Genomic DNA, 24,661 nt, shown 5'->3' on the forward strand with positions numbered 1-24,661 from the left:
AAATGGTTTATATTTTAACTTTTGATACCTAAAAACATTGTGCCCCCTCAAAAATGTTGTGTATGATCTACCATTTTATAGCGCCGAGTAATTTTATCGAATGTAAAAACAAATTCTAAATGTTGCTACAAAAGTCCGAATCCAGGTGGTTAGTCACATTGTAGAATAATAGTGAAGACATTAAAATGATGAAATAACACATGTAGGAACCAAAAAAAGGGTTAAACAAATCAAAATATTTTTTATATTCTTCAAAGTAGCCACCCTTTGCCTTGCCAGCTTTGCAATCTCTCAACCAACTTCATGAGGTCATCACCTGGAATGCATTTCAATTAACAGGTGTGCCTTTTTAAAAGTCAATTTGTGGAATTTCTTTCCTTAATGCATTTGAGCCAATCAGTTGTGTTGTGACAAGATGGGGTTGGTGTGTCCAAACTTGACTGGTAGTGTACATCTGCAAAAATTTTGGAAAAACTGTTTTTGCTTTGTCATTAAGAGTATTGTGTGTAGGTGTGTCCAAATGTTTGACTGGTACTGTAGAAAAAAAAAACTGAAATATCACATCTACATAATTATTCAGAACCTTTACTCAGTACTTTGTTTAAGCACCTTTGGCAGCGATTACAGCCTCGAGTCTTCTTGGGTATGATGCCTCAAGCTTGGCATATGTGGCATATGTGTATTTGGGGAGTTTCTCCCATTCTTCTCTGCAGATCCTCAGCTATTTTCAGATCTCTCCAGAGATGTGCAGGCTTTGCTTTGGCCACTCAAGGACATTGAGACTTGTCCCGAAGCCACTCCTGCGTTGTCTTGGCTGTGTGTTTAGGGTCGTTGTCCTGTTGGAAGGTGAACCTTCGCCCCAATCCGAGGTCCTGAGCGCTCTGGAGCAGGTTTTCATCAAGTATCTCTGGTACCGCTTGTACTTTGCTCTGTTCATCTTTCCCTTGATCCTGACTAGTCTCCCAGTCCCTGCCGCAGAAAAACATCCCCACAGCATGATGCTGCCACCAACATGCTTCACCTTAGGTATGGTGCCAGGTTACCTCCAGACCTAACGCTTGGCATTCAGGCCAATGAGTTCAATCTTGGTTTCATCAGACCAGAGAATCTTGTTTCTCATGGTCTTGAGTCCTTTGAGTCCTTTGGGGTTCTTGGTCACCTCCCTGACCAAGGGCTTTCTCCCCCTAGTGTTCAGTTTGGCCAGGTGGCCAGCTATAAGAAGAATCTTGGTGATTCCAAACTTCTTCCATTTAAGAATGATGGTGGCCACTGTGTTCTTGGGGACATTCAATACTGCAGAAATGTTTTGGTACCCTTCCCTAGATCTGTGCCGAGACACAACCCTGTCTCGGAGCTCTACGGACAATCGACCTCATGGCTTGGTTTTTCCTCTGACATGCACTATCAACTGTGGGACCTTATATAGATAGACAAGTGTGTTCCTTTCTAAATCATGTCCAATCAATTGAATTTACCACAGGTGGACTCTAACCAAGTTGTAGAAACATCAAGATCAATGGAAACAGGATGCACAGACACTCATTTTCAAGTCTAATAGCAAAGGGTTTAAATACTTATGCAAATAAGGTATTTCTGTTTGAGTGAATGGGAGAAACCCCAAATACAGGTGTGCCAAGCATAAAGCGTCAGACCCAAGAAGACTCGAGGCTGTAATCGCTGCCAAAGGTGCTTCAACAAAGTGCTAAGGTTCTGAATACTTATGTAAATGTGATTTCAGATTTTTTTTAATGTAAAAAAATACATGTTTTTTTCGCTTTGTCATTATGGGGGATTGTGTGTAGATTGAGAGGATACAATTATTAAATCTATTTTAGAATAAGAACATAAGGTAACAAAATGTGGGAAAAGTCAAGTGGTGTGAATACTTTCAAAATGCACTGTATACATACACACACAAAAAAAACTTCAAATTAGTGGATTCAGCTGACAGGTGTGGAAAAATCGAGCACACAACCATGCAATCTCCATAGACAAAAATTGGCAGTGACATTCAACGAGGCACTGTCATAAGATGCCACTTTTGCAACAAATCAGTTCGTAAAAATGTCTGCCTTGCTAGAGCTGCCCCGGTCAACTGTAAATGCTGTTGTGAAGTGGAAACATCTAGGAATAATATTTCTTGCCTGTGTGTGTTTGTGTGTGTTAAGGCGTTCGCATGCATAGATTCAGTTTGCTCCTATCAGAACTCGGTTAGGCGACTGTCTGTGCTCTCATACTCCCTAAAGACCATCGATTGGAAAACAAGCCACCTTAGCCAGAAACACTTCCTCAAAATAGTCAGAATGAATCTAAGATAAATCAAGTAATCCGACACATTTTTGCCAAGGTCTTTAAAAATATATTTTTTAGAAACATCTAGCTAAGATATTTGCTGTATTTCGAGTGAAAAAATGTGAATGAAAACTAGTTGTCCCTGGTTTAATGACAACAAATATGTTCCCATTCCTACTAGGAGTAGTACTGTTGACCAATCAACGACGACGGGGCGTAGACTGTCTATTGAACTTCAAAAATTGGTGCACGAACAGCCCAAATAAAAAAAATTGCCAAAGACTAAGATGTCAGAAAATGGTCATAATAATTATACAGTACAAGCAAACTGTTTAGAATGGGAAGCATACAGTAAGCTTTAGGAAGTAACTCATCTTCGGTGGATTTATCTCCTGTTCTAAGGTATGCCTGCCCTGAAAGGGCAGCCTCGCCCTTATATTAAACACACTGACCTGGATTCCATGTACCTCTGTCTAGAGCATGCGGGCGTATGTGCGTGTGTGTACATATTCCTGTGTACATATTCCTGTGTAAGTATTCCTTTGTACATATTTTTCCATCTCATGACTACAGAAATCCAGTCAGAGTAGACTCACTAATTTCCTCTGTAGCGTTAGATCCCCGTACTCACGGGCCAGTTAGCGCTCAGCGCTAGTGCTGCCCAATGCAGTGTGAAGGCAGACCTTTAAATATTTAACACTGCAGAGAGGTGAGGGGAAATAAGTACACTCATTTAGCTGTGGTGACGCAAAATCATTGCCGCCGTGCCCGAAATATATGGAACATGAGAAAGTATTTCTGCCGAGACGCACTTTATAGATGCTAGAACAGTCCACATTTACTTTTCCTCTGCAAACAAAATGAGTAATGAATAGAACCAGACACCCTATAGCAGAATGGTTGATCTATTTGCCCAGTCCGATGTTGTTGTGTGTTCTATGCAACAAATATTCCTCTCAAAGTGCATTCAAGTTTCGAGTGCCAAATGGAGAGAAACATGCTTTCTTACAACCTGTCAACGCACAACAATTTATAATGCAATCGTGGGGCAAACAGCCATTTTAAAATGGCCTTTGTTATAAAAAAAGGCTTTCCATTCCTATTTCTAAATATGCACGAACTGCACCTTTTCAAACCTGGAGTTTTTAGCTGCGCCACGTTTAAGCATGTTACCACTCCGCAATTCGTGAGAGAGGGGCTGAACTTAACAAGGGTCGATTTTAGGGTAATTTGGGGTAAAACGTCACCCTACCGTAAAATCATTAAGTTGGGGGGGACATGGGGGGGGGGGGGCATTAAGTTGTTTCTTTGGGAAGTACAGGCAGGAGGCGTATTTCCCTTCTTAGTCTTTCTACATAACAATTCTGATTTAGAGCGGGGGTATTCCGTGCAAACACACATGTACACGCAAGTGCATGTACGCACATACCGCGCAAGCATGCAGGCGTATAGTATACACCTGTGAAGGAAAATGTGATGTTTGTGCTTTTCTAATAACCAATTCAACTGGGTTCATGCAAGTGACTGATTGATCGTGCCTGGGAAGAATCCTCACATCGGTATAAGGAATTTGTGCAGTACGCCCAGAACATTGCTCTGAGATCCGAAAGGGGCATCTCAGTTTCGTGTCCTCAGCTTGGAGAGAAGAAGCCTTGTGAGTTATTAGTCGGTCACATAATAATGTAAATCATGCAAATATAACTTGTCTGTGTAAGCAGTATATAAGAAACCTAACGGAACTGCCCCGGCAGAGCTCCGACCAACGTGTACTACTGTGCATTAAGTGTGTTGGAACCTCTCCAGCTTGCTGATAACAAAGAATGATTCATTTAATATTGACTTCAGGTGTCCCTGGTGGTAATTTTCCACGACACACCTCATTTGAACTCCTTTAAAATCCTGGGGAAAATGTCTGCAAATACACAGCAATAGCTTCCATCAGCATCTTAGAACTAAAGTCAGAGGACAGCAGTCCTAATTCCATGTAGACAATGAATGGAAGGATGTGGACTCCAGGGACCATTGCACAATCTATACATTGCACCAAATGTTGCTAAATAGCACATTTCCATCTGCCATTGGCTAGCATAACAGTTCTATTCTACTACCATATGTAAACTAAATGGGTGGGCACTGCAGAGTGATACCAATTATGTACTATATACACACTTAATTGAATATTCAAGGTTGTGCGTATGAATATGCATGTCTAGGAATGATGGTAGCACATTCTCCTGTGGTCAGCGCTTTCTTCTGTTGATATGACTCATTGCTTTGTCCTTGCCCTCAGCCCGACCTCTAGGCAGGCAGGCCCATATGCGAGCCACCCCGGTGTTGTTCTACTTTGCTACCAGGGCCTTTGAGGCTGCGGCCGTTGTATCCGCCGTTCCAGGGCAACACAACAGAACAATAGCCGCCTCGGTCTGCCCTCTGGCAGCCCACACGCACCACAACACACAAGCCTGGGGGGGCTCTGGCAGACACACCAATAAGGAAGGGAGGGAAGGAGGCCCAAATACATCAGGCGCCTCTGGGGCTCCATCCACTGATGAAGAGGTGTCAGAAGGTCAAATATGGACGAGCAAAGGAGGGAGGGAGTAGGTTGACGTGGCTTGTTCAAAAGATCAGAGATAATAGCACTAGACCACCTTTGATATACAGGATTTACATTCTGTAAAACCTCTTCAGCACAGAGGAGCAGAGTGCAGAGTAGGAGAAATAAAGTAGCCCATAGTAGAACTAAGTCAGCACTTCCTCACTTTAACAATGTTCTCACAAGCTTTGTAATATTCCCATCCACCGGTGTCCTCATTAAGAGCTCTCCTGGTCTTGTCTTAATGAATGGGGCGCACAGAAAGAGATTGCCTATATGGAAGTGACACAAACTTAGTCACTATACTCCTCTATCTGCGGAGATTCGCTTTGCTGAACACACCCCGGGTCACCCAGGCGGTAACCACCTCTGGAGTGTCTGATTGAAAGTCAAGGGGGTAAACAAATTGCTAAACACTGAGTGAGAATTAAAGCTGTGCACCTCTGACACGGCCTAGTATCAATTAGCACCAGGGTTGGGGTCATCCTTACCAATTCAGACGATTAGAAAAAAAACGAGTTGGAATTGGAATTGACCCCAACCAATTATGATTAGCACCCGGCTGGAAATGTGTATTTCTCCCCGAAACATCCTTATTATTTGCTTAGGCACACCTGCTGGGGTGGCGTCACCCTCTCCTCTGACAATGCTGGATATATTTGGGTCAGGCGTCAGGGGAGATGCCAGGCCAAGGAGGCGCGGTGGGTAGCTGGGCATTACAGCTGCAGGGCCCACCCCCCTACAAACACACACACACCCTTGGAGCCACCAGCTTGCCACCAGCCAGAGCAGGCACCGGGTACAGCCACCTGATTAGAGTGATGAGGGCTGTCTGTTTACTGTATGTGTGTACGATAGTGATGCGCGGGTTGATTCATAACCCACAGTTCCCACCAATGTTCCCTCAAAGTTTTATGCCAATGAGCAAATTTCAGATCTGCTGAGCGCAAACGTCTGTGTAACTTCCAGCATGCGTTTACTGGGGAACACTAAAGCTCGGTTAATGTTACACAACTTGATTGTAGTCCACCTGTGGTAAATTCAATTGATTTGACACAGAGAGATCCTTGATGAAAACCTCCTCCAGAGTGCTCAGGACCTCAGACTGGGGGCGAAAGTTCACTTTCCAACAGGACAAAGACCCTAAGCACACAGCCAATACAAAGCAGGAGTGGCTTCTGGACAAGTCTCTGAATGTCCTTGAGTAGCCAAGCCAGAGACATCTCTGGAGAGACGTGAAAATAGCTATGCAGTGACGCTCCCAATCCAATCGGACAGAGCTTGAGAGGATCTGCAGAGAAGAATGGGAGAAACTCTCCAAATACAGGTGTGACATCTTGTAGCGTCATACCCAAGAAGACTCGAGGCTGTAATCGCTGCCAAAGATACTTCAAAAAAGTACTGATTAAAGGGTCTGAATAGTTATGTAAACGTGACAGGTCACTGACCATCTCGAATCCCACCGTACCATCTCCGCTGTGCAATCTGGTTTCCGAGCCGGTCACGGGTGCACCTCAGCCACGCTCAAGGTACTAAACGACATCATAACCGCCATCGATAAAAGACAGTACTGTGCAGCCGTCTTCATCGACCTTGCCAAGGCTTTCGACTCTGTCAATCACCATATTCTTATCGGCAGACTCAGTAGCCTCGGTTTTTCGGATGAGTGCCTTGCCTGGTTCACCAATTACTTTGCAGACAGAGTTCAGTGTGTCAAATCGGAGGGCATGCTGTCCGGTCCTCTGGCAGTCTCTATGGGGGTGCCATAGGATTCAATCCTCGGGCCGACTCTTTTCTCTGTATGTATCAATGATGTTGCTCTTGCTGCGGGCGATTCCCTGATCCACCTCTACGCAGACGACACCATTCTATATACTTCCGGCCCGTCCTTGGACACTGTGCTATCTAACCTCCAAACGAGCTTCAATGCCATACAACACTCCTTCTGTGGCCTCCAACTGCTCTTAAACGCTAGTAAAACCAAATGCATGCTTTTCAACCGTTCGCTGCCTGCACCCGCACGCCTGACCAGCATCACCACCCTGGATGGTTCCGACCTTGAATATGTGGACATCTGTAAGTACCTAGGTGTCTGGCTAGACTGTAAACTCTCCTTCCAGACTCATATCGAAAATCAAATCAAGAATCGGCTTTCTATTCCGCAACAAAGCCTCCTTCACTCACGCCGCCAAACTTACCCTAGTAAAACTGACTATCCTACCGATCCTCGACTTCGGCGATGTCATCTACAAAATTGCTTCCAACACTCTACTCAGCAAACTGGATGCAGTTTATCACAGTGCCATCCGTTTTGTCACTAAAGCACCTTATACCACCCACCACTGCGACTTGTATGCTCTAGTCGGCTGGCCCTCGCTACATATTCGTCGCCAGACCCACTGGCTCCAGGTCATCTACAAGTCCATGCTAGGTAAAGCTCTGCCTTATCTCAGTTCACTGGTCACGATGGCAACACCCATCCGTAGCACGCGCTCCAGCAGGTGTATCTCACTGATCATCCCTAAAGCCAACACCTCATTTGGCCGCCTTTCGTTCCAGTTCTCTGCTGCCTGTGACTGGAACGAATTGCAAAAATCACTGAAGTTGGAGACTTTTATCTCCCTCACCAACTTCAAACATCTGCTATCTGAGCAGTTAACCGATCGCTGCAGCTGTACATAGTCTATCGGTAAATAGCCCACCCATTTTTCCTACCTCATCCCCATACTGTTTTTATTTATTTACTTTTCTGCTCTTTTGCACACCAATATCTCTCTCTACCTGTACATGACCATCTGATCATTTATCACTCCAGTGTTATTAATCTGCAAAATTGTAATTATTCGCCTACCTCCTCATGCCTTTTGCACACAATGTATATAGACTCCCCCTTTCTTTTTTTTCTACTGTGTTATTGACTTGTTAATTGTTTACTTACTCCATGTGTAACTTTGTTGTCTGTTCACACTGCTATGCTTTATCTTGGCCAGGTCGCAGTTGCAAATGAGAACTTGTTCTCAACTAGCCTACCTGGTTAAATAAAGGTGAAGAAGGAAAAAAAAAAAAAAAAAAAAATCAGTTTGTTGTTTTTAATAAATTACTCAAACACTTCAGACCCTGTTTTTGCTTTGTCATTATGGGGTATTGTGTGTAGATTGATGAGGAGAAAAAACAACTTCATTTTAGAATAATGCTGTGACCTAACAAAGTGTGGAAAAAGTCAAGGGGTCTGAATACTTTCCGATGGCACTGTATCTTCAGTATAGGCTACATTTAGTTGTTTTTTTCTTGAATTACCTTTATCTGACAGTGCCTACGCTTTAGGGCCTAGCTGTACACTCACCAAATACACGCCAATCGCCAAATACTTTTGGGAACTTGGGTAGAAAAATGTAGCGTTGATCCACTAAGGCAAAAAGGACCATATCAGTTAAAGACAAGCTGAGACATGGAGAGTTGAAAATAAAGAGAGAGGAAGGAAGGAAAAGTAACATTTGGGAAAGATTTGGTGACGTGGTAAAAGAGGATGATAGCAGTGCCGACTATATTACGTGTGATGATTGTGAGGCGCAATACAAATTTGACACTGTACAGCGCAGGACTACGGGGAAAAGGGGGTCTGCAGTGGAGAGGGTCAAGAGCTTCAAGTTCCTCGGTGTGCCACATCACTGAGGACTTAACATGGTCCTCCCACCACCACAGTTGTGAAAATGGCACGGCATCGCCTCTTCACCCTCAGGAGGCTGAAACGATTTGGAATGGCCCCTTTCACAGCTGCACCATCGAGAGCATCCTGCCTGACTGGTTCTATCACCGTCTTGGATGGCAACTGCACCACCCTCAAACAGGAGGTCCAATAGAGGGTGGTGCGGACAGCCCAGCGAATCACTGGGTGCGAGCTCCCAGCCATCCAAGGCCCAAAATATTTATTGAAGACTCCAGACACATGGACTGTCCTCAATGCTCAGGCGGTACATCAAGGCTCAGACCAGACTCGTAAACAGCTTCTATCCCCAGGCCATAAACATTAAAATGGCTACCAACTACTGCTCTCCCACAGACTATCCACACTGACTATGCCTATCCAAAGGTTTGTACCCACTCAGACACACCTTCACAGTCACCCTTACACACACAGCTGCTAAATGATTTGATTAGATGTATTACTACCATGTAGGGTGCTGTTCATTGATTATTGATTGCTATTACCATTAGTAGCCATCTACACTATATGACCAAAAATATATGTGGACACCAGCTCGTCGAACATCTCATTCCAAAATTATTATTCCTTATTCCATTATTATTCCTCATCCACCAAACTTTACAGTTGGCACTATGCATTGGGGCAAGTAGCATTCTCCTGTCATCCACCAAACCCAGAATCGTCCGTCGGACTGCCAGATGGTGAAGTGTGATTCATCACTCCAGAGAATGCATTTCCACTGCTCCAGAGTCCAATGGCGACGAGCTTTGCAACCAAGGACAGATGCTTCAGCACTCGGTGGTCCCGTTATGCGAGTTTGTGTGGTCTACCACTTTGCAGCTGATCCGCTGTTGCTACTAGACGTTTGCACTTCACATAGAGGCTGCTCAAAATGTACCACACCACATCATACGTCCAGAAACCGTAGCAATGAGAGTCTAGGCATAAAGCTTTCCGTTCTGCCATGCCTCCCATTTCTCTCTTTTTCCCCCTCCCTCTCTCCTGCTCTCCGTCTACCCGCGCAGTGCCTCTGTTTCCACTTGGAAGTGTGTGTGTGTGAGTGACTGGTGCATAGAGTCAGTGTTCAGTCACAGATGACTTTCAATTCAATCTCCCCATTTTTTTCACTCAAGGTTATGGTGGTGGAATGACGGCGAGGTTGTGAATCTCTTAGTCTCCGTCTGTCTCCATTCCTCTACTTCTCTCGCACTCGCTTCTTAAGAATGCTCTGCTGTTCACATTCATTCACACTTGCATATCCCAACTCGCTGAGACATCTGCGGTGAGTGGGGTCACAGCCAGGGTCACCATTGTCCAGCACCCCTGGAGCAATTGGGGTTAAGTGCCTCACCTTGTCAGCTTCGGGATTCGAACCAGCAATCTTTCAATTACTGGCCCAACGCTCTAACCTCGAGGCTACCGGCCCGCCCCATATCACTTAATGCAATGCACTCGCCATGATAGTTTTCACTTTTTCCCAATATCTCTTTCTCACTCTCCTAAAATATTTACAGCTGCTGTGCTGCAGGGGCAAGAAAACGTATTTTCTCTTGTAATATTTGTTTTGTGCTAAACCTATCAAATGGCTTGGATCTGCTCGGCGAAGCCGGGTGCTAGTCTATTCTGCCATCTCACTCCTCTCAAAAAAAGAAAACACTTATATAACAACCAGTTATACAGCGCCTTCAGAAAATATTAATACCCCTTGACTTATTCCACATTTTGTTGTGTTACAGCCGGAATTCAAAATGGATTAAATATATTTCTTCCCCCTTACCCATCTACACACAACACCCCATAATGACAAAGTGAAAACATGTTTTTTAGAAAATGTAGCAAATGTATTGAAACTGAAATATGTGAGTCTTTCGGGGTAAATCTCAAAGAGCTTAGCAGACCTGGATTGTACAATATTTGCACATTATACTTTTTTAAATTATTCAAGCTCTCAAGTTGGTTGGTGATCCTTGCTAGACAGCCATTTAAGTCTTGTAATAGATCTTCAAGATGATTTAAGTCAAAACTGTAACTAGGCCACTCATGACATTGAATGTTTCTCTTGGTAAACTACTCTAGTGTATTTTTGGCCTTGTGTTTTAGGTTCTTGTCCTGCTGAAAGGTGAATGTCTCCCAGTGTCTGTTGGAAAGCAGACTGAACCAGGTTCGCTCAAGGATTTTGCCTGTGCCTAGCTCGATTCAGTTTCTTAATTATCCTAAAATCTCCCTAATCCTTGCAAATGACAAGCATAGTATCCATAAAATTATGCATCCATCACCATTCTTGAAAATATGAAGAGTGGTACTCAATGTGTTTGCTCCAAATATAACACTTACACTTAAGTACTCATGACAAAGTTAATTTCTTCACCACATTTTTTGCAATTTATTTTAGTGGATAAGGACAAATGCTCACAAACACAGATGTAAAGAAATTTGTGCGTACATTGAGAGAAATAAGCTTTTTGTGCGGGATCTTTTATTTGACCCCAAACGAACGTTACATGTTGCGCTTATATGTTTTAATTAGTATACAATGTTGACCCATCCTCAGTTCTCAACTCTTAAAGTCACCTTTGGCCTCATAGTGAAATACCTGAGCGGTTTCTTTCCTCTCAGGCAACTGTGTTAGGAAGGACACCTGTATCTGTGTAGTGACTGGTTTTATTGATCCACCATCCAAAGTGTAATTAATAACCACTCTAAAAACAGATATTCAATGTCTGCTTTTCATTTACCAATAGGTGCCTTTCTTTGTGAGGCATTGGAAAAACGTCCCTGGTCTCTCTGGTTGAATCTGTGATTGAAATTCAATGCTTGACTGTGGGACCTTACATATGTGTGGGGTACAGATGAGGTAGTCATCCAAAAATAATGTTAAAGACTATTATTGCACACAGAGCGAGTCCATTTTTAAATACTTATGGGACTAAAGACATTTCAGCTTTTCATTTTTTATTAAATTTGTACAAATTTCTAAACAAATAATTCCCCTTTGACATTATGAGGTGTTGTGTGTAGTCCAGTGACACATCATCTCAATTAAATCCATTTTAGATTCAGGCTGTAACACAACACATGGAAAAGGCAAGATGTGTGAATACTTAGAAGGCACTTCGGAAAGTAGTCAGACCCCTTAACTTTATTCACATTTAGTTACAGCCTGGATCTTTTTTCTTCATCAATCAACACACAATAACCCATAATGATTATTTTTGAAAATGTATCAAAATAAAAAAAAACTACTGAAAGTATTCAGACCCTTTACTACGAGACTCGAAATTGAGCTCAGGTGCATCCTGTTTCCATTGATCATCCTTAAGATGTTTCTACCTGTGGTTAATTCAATTGATTGGATATGATTTGAAAAGGCACACACCAGTAGTATAAGGTCCAACAGTTGACAGTGCATGTCAGAGCAAAAACCAAGCCAAGATGTCGAAGGAATTGTCCATAGAGCTCCGAGACAGGATTGCGTCGAGGCACAGATCTGGGGAACACAGTGGCCTCCATCATTCTTACATGGAAAAAGTTTGGAACCACCACTTGCCGCCAGGCCAAACTGAGCAATCGGTGGAGAAGGGCCTTGGTCAGGGAGGTGACCAAGAACACGACAATAACAGATAGAGTGAACCTTCCAGAAGGACAACCATCTCTGCAGCACTCCACCAATCAGGCTTTTATGTGTGGCCAGACAGAAGCCACTCCTGAGTAAAAGGCACGACAGCCCACTTGGAGTTCACCAAAAGGCAACTAAAGACTTTCAGACCATGAGAAACAAGATTCTCAGGTCTGATTCAAACAATATTGAACTCCTTGGCCTGAATGCCAAGTGTGGCGCCTTGAAAAACCTGGCACCATCCATGCGGTGACGCACAGGGGGTGGCAGCATCATGCTGTGGGAATGTTTTCCACGGCAGAGACTGGGAGATGAACAGAGTGAAGTACAGAGATCCTTGATGAAAACCTCCTCCAGAGCGCTCAGGATCTCAGACTGAGGCGAAGGTTCACCTTCCAATAGTACAACGACCCTAAAGACACAGCCAAGACAATGCAGGAGTGGCTTCGGAACAAGTCTCTGAATATCCTTGAGTGGCCCAACCAGAGCCCGGACTTGATCCAGAATAAACATCTCTGGAGAGACCTGAAAATAGCTGTGCAGCGACACTCCCCTTCCAACCTGACAGTGCTTGAGATGATATGCAGAGAACAATGGGAGAAACTCCCCAAATACGGGTGTGCCAAGCTTGTAGTGTCGTACCCGAGGCTGTAATCACTGCCAAAGTTGCTTCAAAAAGTACTCAGTAAAGGGTCTGAATAGTTATATGAAATGTGATTAAAAAAAACATTTTGTAATAAATTTGCAAAACCATCAAAACCTATTTTTGCTTTGTCATTCTGGGGTATTGTGTGTAGATTGAGGGGAAAAAACAATTGAATCCATTGTAGAATAAGGCTGTAACGTAACAAAATGTGGAATAAGGGGACTGAACACCTTCCGAATGCACTGTATAGTATGATTACGTACAGTTGAAGTCGGAAGTTTACATACACCTTAGCCAAATACATTTAATCTCAGTTTTCCACAATTCCTGACATTTAATCCTAGTAAAAATTCTCTGTTTTAGGCCAGTTAGGATCACCACTTCATTTTAAGATTGTAAAATGTCAGAAAAATGGTAGAGAGAATGGTTTATTTCAGCTTTTATTTGTAACATCACATTCCCAGTGGGTCAGAAAATTACACACACTGAATTAGTGTTTGGTAGCGTTGCCTTTAAATTGTTTAACTTGGGTGGAACTTTTCAGGTAGCCTTCCACAAGCTTCCCACAATAAGTTGGGTGAATTTTGGCCCATTCCTCCTGACAGAGCTGGTGTAACTGAGTCAGGTTTGCAGGCCTTCTTGCTCACACACGCTTTTTCAGTTCTGCCCACCAATTTCCTATAGGATTGAGGTCAGGGCTTTGTGATGGCCACTCCAATACCTTGACTTTGTTATCCTTAAAACCTCTTGGTACTAGGGGGCAGTATTTTCATTTTTGGAAAAAAAACGTTCCCGTTTTAAACGGGATATTTTGTCAGGAAAAGATGCTAGAATATGCATATAATTGACAGCTTTGGATAGAAAACACTTTTCCAAAACAGTTTCCAAAACTGTAAAGATATTGTCTGTGAGTATAACAGAACTGATGTTGCAGGCGAAAGCCTGAGAAAAATCCAATCCGGAAGTGCGCCAGGTTTTGAAAGCACTGCGTTCCAATGACTCCCTATTCAGCTGTGAATGTACCATCAACGAGCTTACGCTTTCTACGTATTCCCCAAGGTGTCTACAGCATTGTGACGTAGTTTTACGCATTTCTGTTGAAGAGTAGCCGTAGGCGGCCACATTGCGTAAGTGGTCATATGGTGGCTCCGAGAGAGATTCTCGCGTAAAATACAGAAGTAGCCATTACTCCAATCGGTCATTATTCAAAATGCAATACGTGAGAAAACACCATTCTAAACAGTATACCTGATAGCGGTTCCATATGTGAATATGACAATCTCGTGTTAGAAAGTTAGAAAGAGAGGGAATCTAAAGTTGCAAAAGTTCAGATGGGTTGCTAATTTGACTAGGATTGTGCATTTGGCTTTTGGACAACGAAAGAAAGTTGATATGAAAAGCAATAGAACAGGAGAAAAATAGCGGTGGGCCAATAGGGAAGTAAATGGAAATACATTGGCCAAAATGATATAATTCCTCTGGTCTATAAATAAATTAAATAATAAAAAATACTTCACCAGAAATAATGATTTAGCCAGATAGGAATTGAGGATCATTAGCTTCTTAAAAAAAACAAAAAAACAGCTGTGGATTGTTTCAAATCACAAGCTCATAGGACTATGCCTATTTGGGAAGCCCGCAATTTGGGCAGCGAGCGTTGAAATAGACCTGGCTGATTATTGAGTTGTGGCTGTCAGTGAAAGGCATCTACAATATGTGTGAAGTTAATGTGTCTTGCGTATAATTTAAAATGTTGAGACAGGGAAGGGGTGTGTGGCGAAAATATAGGCGAGTCTCTCCAGAATGGCTTCCCCCAATTCTTGCGCATTCATTGTGTGAATGTTTTTTCCCTTTGAATTTTTATTTTTAACAATCCCCATTACATATGTTACCAGTAGTAAATGTGTCGTTAATCCCAGTCATTTGGTTACATTAATACATGTATTAATTAGTTATTTACAGTTTTCATTCTCGAAGTGTTAACGTTGTGAACTCCGCTTATAAAAGGGTCTTAGATTCATTGTTCTGTCTCTTTTTTTTGTTCCGGAAATGCTGTGGTGAGAATCTCTTACGCTCTCCACCCCATGGTCTTTTGGGACATGACCTTCCAGGTATGATCTCTTTCGCTCTGTGATCATGCTTAGAATAATACTCGATTAAAATGTCAGTATTGCCTTGTATTGCCAAGGCTTTATGCCTTGTATGATAATCTATTCATTTGACAAAGTAATTAACACATTTACAACTCCATTCTCAAACCATTTATTCCTTGCCTATTACTGTAACTCAACTATGGTGTTCTTGCACATGGCGAAATAATCTTTATGGAGTCAAATAAAAGTAGGCTCATTTCTTAGTGTTATTACGAGTTGCATGTGATGTATTTCTAATATCATATACTGTATATTTCAGCCAGCAGCATACCACCATGCATCCCGCTGCTGGCTTGATTCTGAAGCTAAGCAGAGTTGGTCCTGGTTGATCCGTGGGTGGGTGACCAGATGCTGCTGGAAGTGGTGCAATGATTGGTCACATTGCCCTGTGTAGGGTGCCGTCTTTCCGATTGGACGTTGAAAGGTGTCCTGACTCTGTGGTCACTAAAGAGCTCATGGCACTTATCGTAAGATTAGTTGTGTTAACCCCAGTGTCCTGGCTAAATTCCCAATCTGCCCCTCATACCATCATGGGCACGCAATCACCCCCAGCATCCAATTGGCTCATTCAACCCCCATCTGTCACTATTCCCCATGTCGTTGCTGTAAATGAGTGTGTTCTCAGTCAATTTACCTGGTAAAATATGGACTAATAAAATATACACGATAAATATTACTACCTGTGCATGCATTTAAGTACCTGGCCTGCCGCGTGGAAATGTAAAAAATTAACACTTTCCTACACCTATTGCAAATAATATATTAAAACTGTTTGTTTCTCACAGTAAGCCATTTGAAAGATCTTAATCTCCCCCTCGAAAATCACCAATGTTCGATGTGAAAGCAAAGTAAGTTCTTGGCCTACTGCTGCATTGGCCTATGCGCTCATTTCTTTGGCCGCAAATGGAATATCAATGTGTCCATATGGCAGAGGCTGGTGATCATGCATTCGTTGACTTAACATTTCGATAAAACCTTAATTACAATGAATGACTCACCACATGACAATGACTTTGAGAAAAGAAAACGTTATTGGAGTGAAACTATTTCATTAAAATGCGGATATGAAAATCATAACTGGCACGCAGAACGGTAGAATAAATTGTAAGGATCCCCAAACTTGACACTCACACGACCCCTACGAAGTCTTTAAAAGTAATTGCCTCCACGTTTCCATGGTCGGATCTTGCCTGAAGCAAGGTACGCCTCGTAATATGAAATAAAACATTCAGGTTTCAAACAATTAAGTATGTTTCCCAAATGTATACTGCCTCCAGCACACATTCTAAGGTGGGGGATGACGCACTAATAGCCTGTCGCCTGCACTTGAATGGTGAACTGGAGGCATGCTTCAATTACCAGTTGCACCAAAACACACGATTGTACTTAGAATTGTTGTGCAATGAATTGGTTTATACTCCTGCAGCAACCAGCTGACGAGCTCCAAGAGAAATCCCGCTTAAAAATAGTCTCTATATGCATGTGATAGTTGTAAATAAGATACAAGACTAAAGAAAATACACACAGGCCAATTTCATTCCACTAAATTAAGCAAATTGACCTATAGACCGATAAGCACATAGACTGGTATATCCATAAAAACATTTTTTAGACATTGCGCACTGTGATTGGTTTTCTCCCAGTCATTTTGGCAACAATTTTATTTATTTTTATTTCATTTTTATAAGTAAAAAGCCAACATAAACCCTGAAATACACACGGACACACTCACATCAGAAACATCTACGCAATGCTCCATAATGGAGAAGAAAAAAAACACACCTAGAAATGTTTGCAAATTTACACAAAATAAAAAAAATGCAATTAACATTTACATAAGTATTCAGACCCTTTACTCAGTATTTTGTTGAAACCCATTTGGCAGTGGATTACAGCCTCGAGTCTTCTCGGGTATGACACTAGATGCTCGTCACACCTGTTTTTGTGGAATTTCTCCCATTTCTCCCATCTTCTCTGCAGATCCTTTCAAGCACTGTCAGGTTGGAAGGGGAGCGTCGCTGCACAGCTATTTTCAGGTCTCTCCAGAGATGTTCGATAGGGTTCAAGTCCTTGAGTGTCCCATCCAGAGCCCGGACATTCAGAGACTTGTCCCGAAGCCACTCCTGCATTGTCTTGGTTGTGTGCTTCGGGTCATTGTCCTGTTGGCAGGTGAACCTTCACCTTAGTCTGAGGTCCTCAGCTCTCTGGAGCAGGTTTTCATCAAGGATATCTGCACCTTGCTTTATTCAGCTTTCCCTCGATCCTGACTAGTCTCCCAGCCTATTGATGAAAAACATCCCCACAGCACGATGCTGTCACCACACTTCACTGTAGGAATGGTGCCAAGTTTCCTCCAGACGTGACGCTTGGCATTCAGGCCAAAGTGTTCAATCTTGGTTTCATCAGACCAGAGAATCTTGTTTCTCGTGGTATGAGAATCCTTTTAGGTGCATTTCGGCAAACTCCAAGTGGCATAAAGGCCTGATTGGTGGAGTGCTGCAGAGATGGTTGTCAGTCTGGAAGGTTCTCCCATCTCCACATAGGAACTCTAGAGCTCTGTCAGAGTGACCATTGGGTTCTTGGTCACCTCCTTGACAAAGGTCCTTCTCCCCAGATTGCTCAGTGTGGCCGGGCAGCCAGCTCTAGCAAAAGTCTTTGTGGCTCCAAACTTCTTTTAAGAAGGATGGCGAGCACTGTGTTCTTGGGGACCTTCAATGCTGTATAAATGTTTTGGTACTCTTCCCCAGATCTGTGACTCGACCCAATCCTGTCTTGGAGATCTACGGACAATTTCTTCAACCTTATGGCTTGGTTTTTGCACTGACCTAGACTGTGAACTGTGGGACTTTATACAGACTTTCCAAATCATGTCCAATCCATTGAATTTACCACAGGTGGACTCCAAGTTGGGAAAAAAACATGATGATCAATGGAAACATGACAAAGCGTAAACAGGTTTTTAGAATTTTTTTCAAATTTGTAAAAAATAAAACATACCTTATGACCCTTTGCTATGAGACTCGAAATTGAGCTCAGGTGTATGCTCAATTTCGAGTCTCATAGCAAAGGGTCTGAATTTTTTATATTTTTTTATTTTACCTTTATTTAACTAGGCAAGTCAGTTAAGAACAAATTCTTATTTTCAATGACGGCCTAGGAACAGTGGGTTCAAGGGCAGAACGACAGATTTGTACCTTGTCAGCTCGGGGGTTTGAACTTGCAACCTTCCTGTTACTAGTCCAATGCTCTAACCACTAGGCTACCCTGCCGCCCCACATAAGGTATGTTAATTTTTTACAAATTTGATTTTTTTTTGTTGAAAAACCTGTTTTTGCTTTGTCATTATGGAGTATTGTGTAGATTAATGAGGAAGAAAAGTACATTCATCCATTTTAGAATAAGGCTATAACATAACAAAAATAAGGAAAAAGTCAAGGGATCTGAATACGTTGAACGTTTTCATGCCTTGAAATCACTAGTGCTCCTGGTAGAAGTTACCCTGATGATCTAGAATCAGTTTACTCACCTAAAGCATTCACTCCCAACATGCAATACTGAGCTTACATCGTGGAAACTTCATAATTCTTTGGAACAAGCACACACACAGGAATAAGCAGAGTGTGAAAGCTTGGCAGGTGTCTGTCAGTCACGTGCAAGTATGCGCACACACGACTAAGAGCCTGGCATTTATACCAAATCAGTGCAGTTGTAGTGTGGTCCCCAGGGATCACGATTCACCAGTGCAGTGCCAACAGCCTATGAGATGTGCATCCTGAGCCAACCCATATATCAATGAGTGATCTATTATCATGGTACATGTTTTCACATTCACAGACTAAGTGCATGCATGAGTGTGTATGCGTGTGCTTGTATTCATGCGTGTTGCAGCACAACCACACAAAGATCGATACATCAACATGAGTAGCCATGAAAGGCGGCTTACATTATCCCTGTGTTCACTTCAAGAGCCTATATACTCCCACTTCATTATCAATACAAATTCATACACTCATATCTCATGGATAATGTATGAAGAGTGCTCTTTCCAATACAGTGAACTCCTCTTACAGAAGTCAGCAGAGTGCACTGTACTGCCTAATAGAGCAGAGGCAGGCTTGCAGATGCTAAAGGGCACTGTTCGCTTCCCTGAGGCTGTGTGGTCAGTCAGAAGTGACTTCACCCACTGCAGTTAACTGTTCCAAGCATTTCCCCCTACCGCAACAGAGCTAGGGAGATGCATAGAGTGAGAGAGAGAACAGAGTGAGAGATGAGAAAATGAGAAACAATCCGCTGAATAGGCGGTGGCGACGGAAACAACAATAGCTTGATTGCGGAGGCACTGCTTTGACGTGAACAGAAAATGAGGTCATGTTGCTGGGGCTCTTTTTGTATTAGTCACCAGTGCCTTTTATTTAGCTTAGCGGGCAGCTATGGCGGCTGGCCATCCACTGGGACCAGGGCTTGGGTTAGCGGCTAATGTGCTTCGCGGAAGCTCCGGGCCGTGTGGTGCATCACCTGGGGCACGCTCTCTCGCTTTCAACCTCCCCGCTCTTCGTGTATTGCTCCTGGATACTCTGTGGCAGGGTTGTCAGGCATACGGCCCGAGGGCAGTTTGAGTAAAAAAACATGTTTTTTAAAAACTTTTTAATAAACATAAAATAAAAAGCTAGACAGTGAGCATCGGAATATCGAGGACCATTTTTGGAAAATGAAAAATGGAGACATTAAATACACTGCCTTCGGAAACAATTCATACCCCTTAACTAAAACCAAACTTAGTTGTGTTACAGCCTGAATTTAAAATGGATTACATATATATTTGTTCTTACCCATCTACAAACAATACCACATAATGACAAAGTGAAAAACGTATAGACATCTTTTCAAATGTATTGAAAATTAAATATATATATATATTTTTTTACATAACATCACAGAGTACTTCATATTTTCAAGCATGGCGGTGACTGGATCATTTTATGGGTAGGCTGGTCATCTGCAAGGAAGTTGTTTTTGGATAGAAAGAAACAGAATAGAGCTAAGCACAAAATCCTACAGGAAAACCTGGTTCAGTCTGCTTTCCAACAGACATTGGGAGACAAATTCACCTTTCAGCAGGACAATAACCTAAACACAAGGCCAAATATACACTGGAATTGCTTTACCAAGATAACCTGAGTGGCCTAGTTACAGTTTGGACTTAAATCAGTTTGAAAATATAACGGCAAAAATGGAAAATGTCTGTCTAGCAATGATCAACAACCAACTTGACAGAGCTTGAAGAATTTTAAAAATAATAATGTGCAAATATTGTACAATCCAGGTGTGCAGCGCTTTTAGAGACTTACCCAGAAAGAGTCACAGCTGTAATCGCTGCCAAATGTAATTCTAACATGTCTATTGACTAAGGGGGGGTGAAAATTATGTAAGCGAGATTTCATTTTCAATAAATGTGCAAAAATGTCTAAAAACATGTTTTCACTTTGGCATTATGGGATATTGGGTGTAGATTTGTTTTTGTTTTTTAATCCATTTTGAATTCAGGCTGTAACAAGTCAAGGGGTATGAATACTTTCTGAAGGCAAAATTGGCTATCTAAAACAAAAGGGGTTGAATACTTGACTCAAGACATTTCAGCACAGTTTTTTTGTGTTGAGAAACATAATTTCACTTGGACATTGTGGGGTATTGTGTGTAGGCCAGTGACACAAAACCTCAATTTTATCCATTTTAAATTCAGGCTTTAACATGTGTCAAAAGTCAATGGGTGTGAATGCTTTCTGAAGCCACTGTAGGGCAGAGAGAGAAATAGGAGGAACACGATAGAGGGAATGATTAATGGAAATAAATGTGTTTAAACACCATTATGCCTACACTTGTAGCCTGAATTGATCCATGAATTAACGCTGTCCGTGGGTTTGTCGACAAGTAAACGCTACCTTAGGGAAAAAGTCTCTCAGTTCATATTTTTGTTGCTGGACCAAATAAGAACCTGTGGAGAAGGTGGTATGTGTTTGACTGTGTTTGGTAGCCAGCAGATGTGGGTGGACGTGTGTGTGCCCACGCAAGGGTTTCCGTTAGCCGGTAAACGTCGGCTTTTGGAATCCCTTCCTTTTCTTTGGCCTATAAATAAAATGGTTGTACCACAATAAAAAAAAATTGAACTTCATTGTAAAATAATGCATTTTATTCATTAATGGAAATACCAGTCAATGTGCTCCAACTTCAAAGGCAAATAAAGTGCCTTCAGAAAGTATACACACTAGGGATGCACAATATATCAGTGGACATATCGGAATCGGCCGATAGTAGCTAAAAATGCTAACATTGGTATCGGCCCCATGTCTAGTTTAACACCGATGTTAAAATTTTGCGCTACTCGTGCTACACAGCATTCCTAACCTAGCATTCAACAAGTCGAGCAGTCATTTGAAAGAGTAAGAAAATTTCAGCGAGACAACTCAAAAGGCAAAATCCATTAAAGCCGATATTTCACCAACTGGTCAAGCACCGGTACACTACCAAGTGCGCTATTTTTCAGATGTTGCCCTACTGGAGTTACACAGTAAGAGTCACTGCTATTACCTTCATGACATACATACTATGGAACACCGTTTTGGTCTTTGCGTGTCAAAAAAGATACAGTAGCACTGTCAAAGCTGTACAAAAAAAATTCTGCAAACAAGCAAACACCAGCCACAAACGTTGTGTTTGCAATACCGCGTTGGTAATAAAGCATCATTTGTTAGACCGCAACTTCTGGGGTAGCTAGCTTTAGCTTGGTACCCAGCTAGCACCAACCAGCTACAACCAGCCTGAAAACAATGACCTGTAGAAACTGCAGTCATTTTCATTATTCTTAGCAATGATTTATGAACCACTTGCCACTTGTTGTTTGCTTATTGAAATTAAACTTCAGTTCATGAAAATAAAATGAAAATAAATAGCTAGCCAGCTACTTAACCAGGTTTGGGTTGCCAAAGATAACGTTATAAGCAGCCAGTTAGCTGGCTAGTGATGCTCGACCGGATATGTTGTGAAGCTAGCCACAATAAGGATTAGGCACAATAGTGGAATTTGCGGTTTGCCTTCAAAATAAAAGTATGTCATTGACAGTGAGGCAAATGAATACAAATAGTAGAATTGTGCCATACTTTTATTTTGAAAGCTACCTGCAAAGTCCACTATTGTGGCTAATCCTTATTGTGGCTAGCTTAATGGTCCGACCACCACAACAAATAAGAACAGTTTTATAAATTAGGGTTATTTTAGATGACAGCTAGCTATATAGTTAGCAAGCTAAGTATAGCTACTGAAACAGATTGTCATTTTGCCATGTTTTTGGGGAAGAACTACATTGTTTGCGTCTATGAGCTAGCTAGCTTTTTTTTTTATGACCAGCACTGTAGGTGTGTGAGACAACTTTACCAGCATCATAGCATACATAGATGAATCATTGTGACATATGAAATATGAGTGACAGTGTAATGAATGTGTAATAACTACATAAAATTCATAGTCATATTCAGGTCCTGATAGGTCAACAAGCTTATTTGACGTGCATCTTTTTTGACACGCAAAGACCCAAACAGCGTTCCATAGAAAACATGGTTGAAAATGAAACGACTGAACAAATGAAGGAAACAGCACAGCAAGTAAGTGAAAGAAATAGGTTTTGATTATGTTTTACTGGTAATGGGGACATATGTAAATGCCAACAAAATAACGTTTGGTTGGTGTGTGTGTAACCTTTATTTAACTGAGCAAGTCAGTTAAGAACAAATTCTTATTTACAATGATGGCCCGGACAATGCTGGGCCAATTGTGCGCTGCCATATGGGACTCCCAATCACGACCGGATGTGATACAGTCTGGATTCGAATCCGGGACTGTAGTGACGCCTCTTGCACTGAGATGCAGTGCCTTAGACCGCTGCGTCCATATGTGTGTGTTAACTATTTAACTGTACTAGAATGCTTAAAAGGCCGTAACATTTTTAAATATCAGTATCATTTTCTGGGGCAAGGAAAATATTGGATTTTGGTATCCGCCAAAAATGTCATATCGGTGCATCACTAACATACACGGATCTCTGATCTTTTTAAGTGGGAGAACTTGCACAATTGGTGGCTGACTAAATACTTTTTTGCCCCACTGTATAAATGTTTCTTTGTCATTATGGGGTATTGTGTGTAGATTGATGAGGGGGGGAAACAAACAATGTAATACATTTTAGAATAAGGCTGTAACCTAACAAAATGTGGATAAAGTCAAGGGGTCTCAATACTTTCCGAAGGCACTGTATACTTCGTAGGCTAATAAATGCTCAAGCTTCTTGGAAATTAGTGTCGGGTGTGTGCGTTTCTATTTTTATTCGCACAACAGACGCAAGGTCCTCATAGGGGACTTCAGCAAAGTGTACTCTGACTGGGAAAAACAGGGAAGATTGTGTCGATTATCTCCATTTCCAATGTGCCTGCCGAGAGGTGATTCTTTCTCCAAAACAGAACAGACAAGCCTCAAGACATCTTCCATTTCTTGAGGACAAAGTAACAAAGCTGATGCGCATTGCAAGCTGCTCCAAGGAGTTGGACAGTTTTAACTACCCAACAGCAGCGGCTCACTTTGAGCAGGCCAAGGTCCTCCTCAAACACAAGTCACTTCACCCCTACCTCAACTAACCTGTACCCCTCACACATCGACTCGGTACCAGTACCACCTGTTTATAGCCTCGTTATTGTTTTTGTGTTATTTTTATTAATTATTTTTTTTAAATATATTTTCTTAACTCTTTCTTGATCTGCACTGTTGGTTAAGGGCTTGTAAGTAAGCATTTCACGGTATGGTCTACACATAAATTTAGAGTTTTTAAAGTTTTAATTGAAATTAGAGGATCATTTTTGTGTTTGTCAGGCCTGGTCCTAGCAGTTCTGCTGCCGCCCTAGGGAAGATCAAAATAATGTCATGTATAATATAACCTGCTGCATAAATTCTCCTAACATGCAACAAAGTCAAATCTGACATTCATTTTACAAAAGCTGGATCCCTTCTAGCCATAACCCGCCAGTCCTGGTGTTAGACAGTCTAATTCAAATGTTCATGCCTAGGCTAAATTTAAATTAGAGGCCTAGATAGTGTCTGAAAACAGCTGTGTTTTGTTATTTATTAAAATGTTCATTCAAATAGTCTAGAGGACAGCTCTTTAGCAAATTATATTACACAAGTATAATATTTTTAAGTTGTGTTTTACCGTATAGGCAGGCGGCTGTTCTTCTAGGGTAAATGTAAAAAATAAAAATAAATGATTAATAGCTGGGATCACCCCGCAAACGGTAATGTTTTGCTTCTCAATAAAACCGGTCACTTTGGTATAAGATCATTCAACTTTATTTTATTAAACCTCTCAGGCTAATTTCTATTCTGGTAAAATGCATTACAATAATCTAAAATGGATTTTGAGCACCTTGGGTGGACACCATAATGCATTACGCATCTAATGCATATGTATGTCGGATAAATTAAAATCTTACCGGTCACGTTGTCCAGCGCCAAAATTTCTAAACGGAAACACTGGCCCGTGCGTACATGCATTTGTCCATGTGTAATCATCTCCTGTAGGGAACAATATGTTGCAGTGTTTAATTTTGATCCCGTT

At 41.9% G+C, this 24,661-nt stretch overlaps 1 protein-coding gene across 7 annotated transcripts in view; it reads right to left on the bottom strand.

The window, feature by feature from the left end:
• LOC110520004 (double-stranded RNA-specific editase 1) overlaps positions 1-24,661 on the bottom strand; it is a 195,657-nt gene that overhangs the window by 80,451 nt on the left and 90,545 nt on the right. For 3 of the 7 annotated variants that reach the window (XM_090229578.1, XM_036974214.2, XM_090229583.1), the window contains exon 4: positions 24,537-24,618. The exons of the other annotated variants lie outside the window; for them this stretch is intronic. The gene's annotated coding sequence lies outside the window, so the exon portion shown is untranslated. The remainder of the gene's footprint in view (positions 1-24,536; positions 24,619-24,661) is intronic. 7 annotated transcript variants of the gene reach the window in all.

This window comes from Oncorhynchus mykiss, chromosome 3 (assembly GCF_057628025.1).
Source record: "Oncorhynchus mykiss isolate SJ-2025 chromosome 3, ASM5762802v1, whole genome shotgun sequence".
In the NCBI taxonomy this organism is placed as follows: Eukaryota; Metazoa; Chordata; class Actinopteri; order Salmoniformes; family Salmonidae; genus Oncorhynchus; species Oncorhynchus mykiss.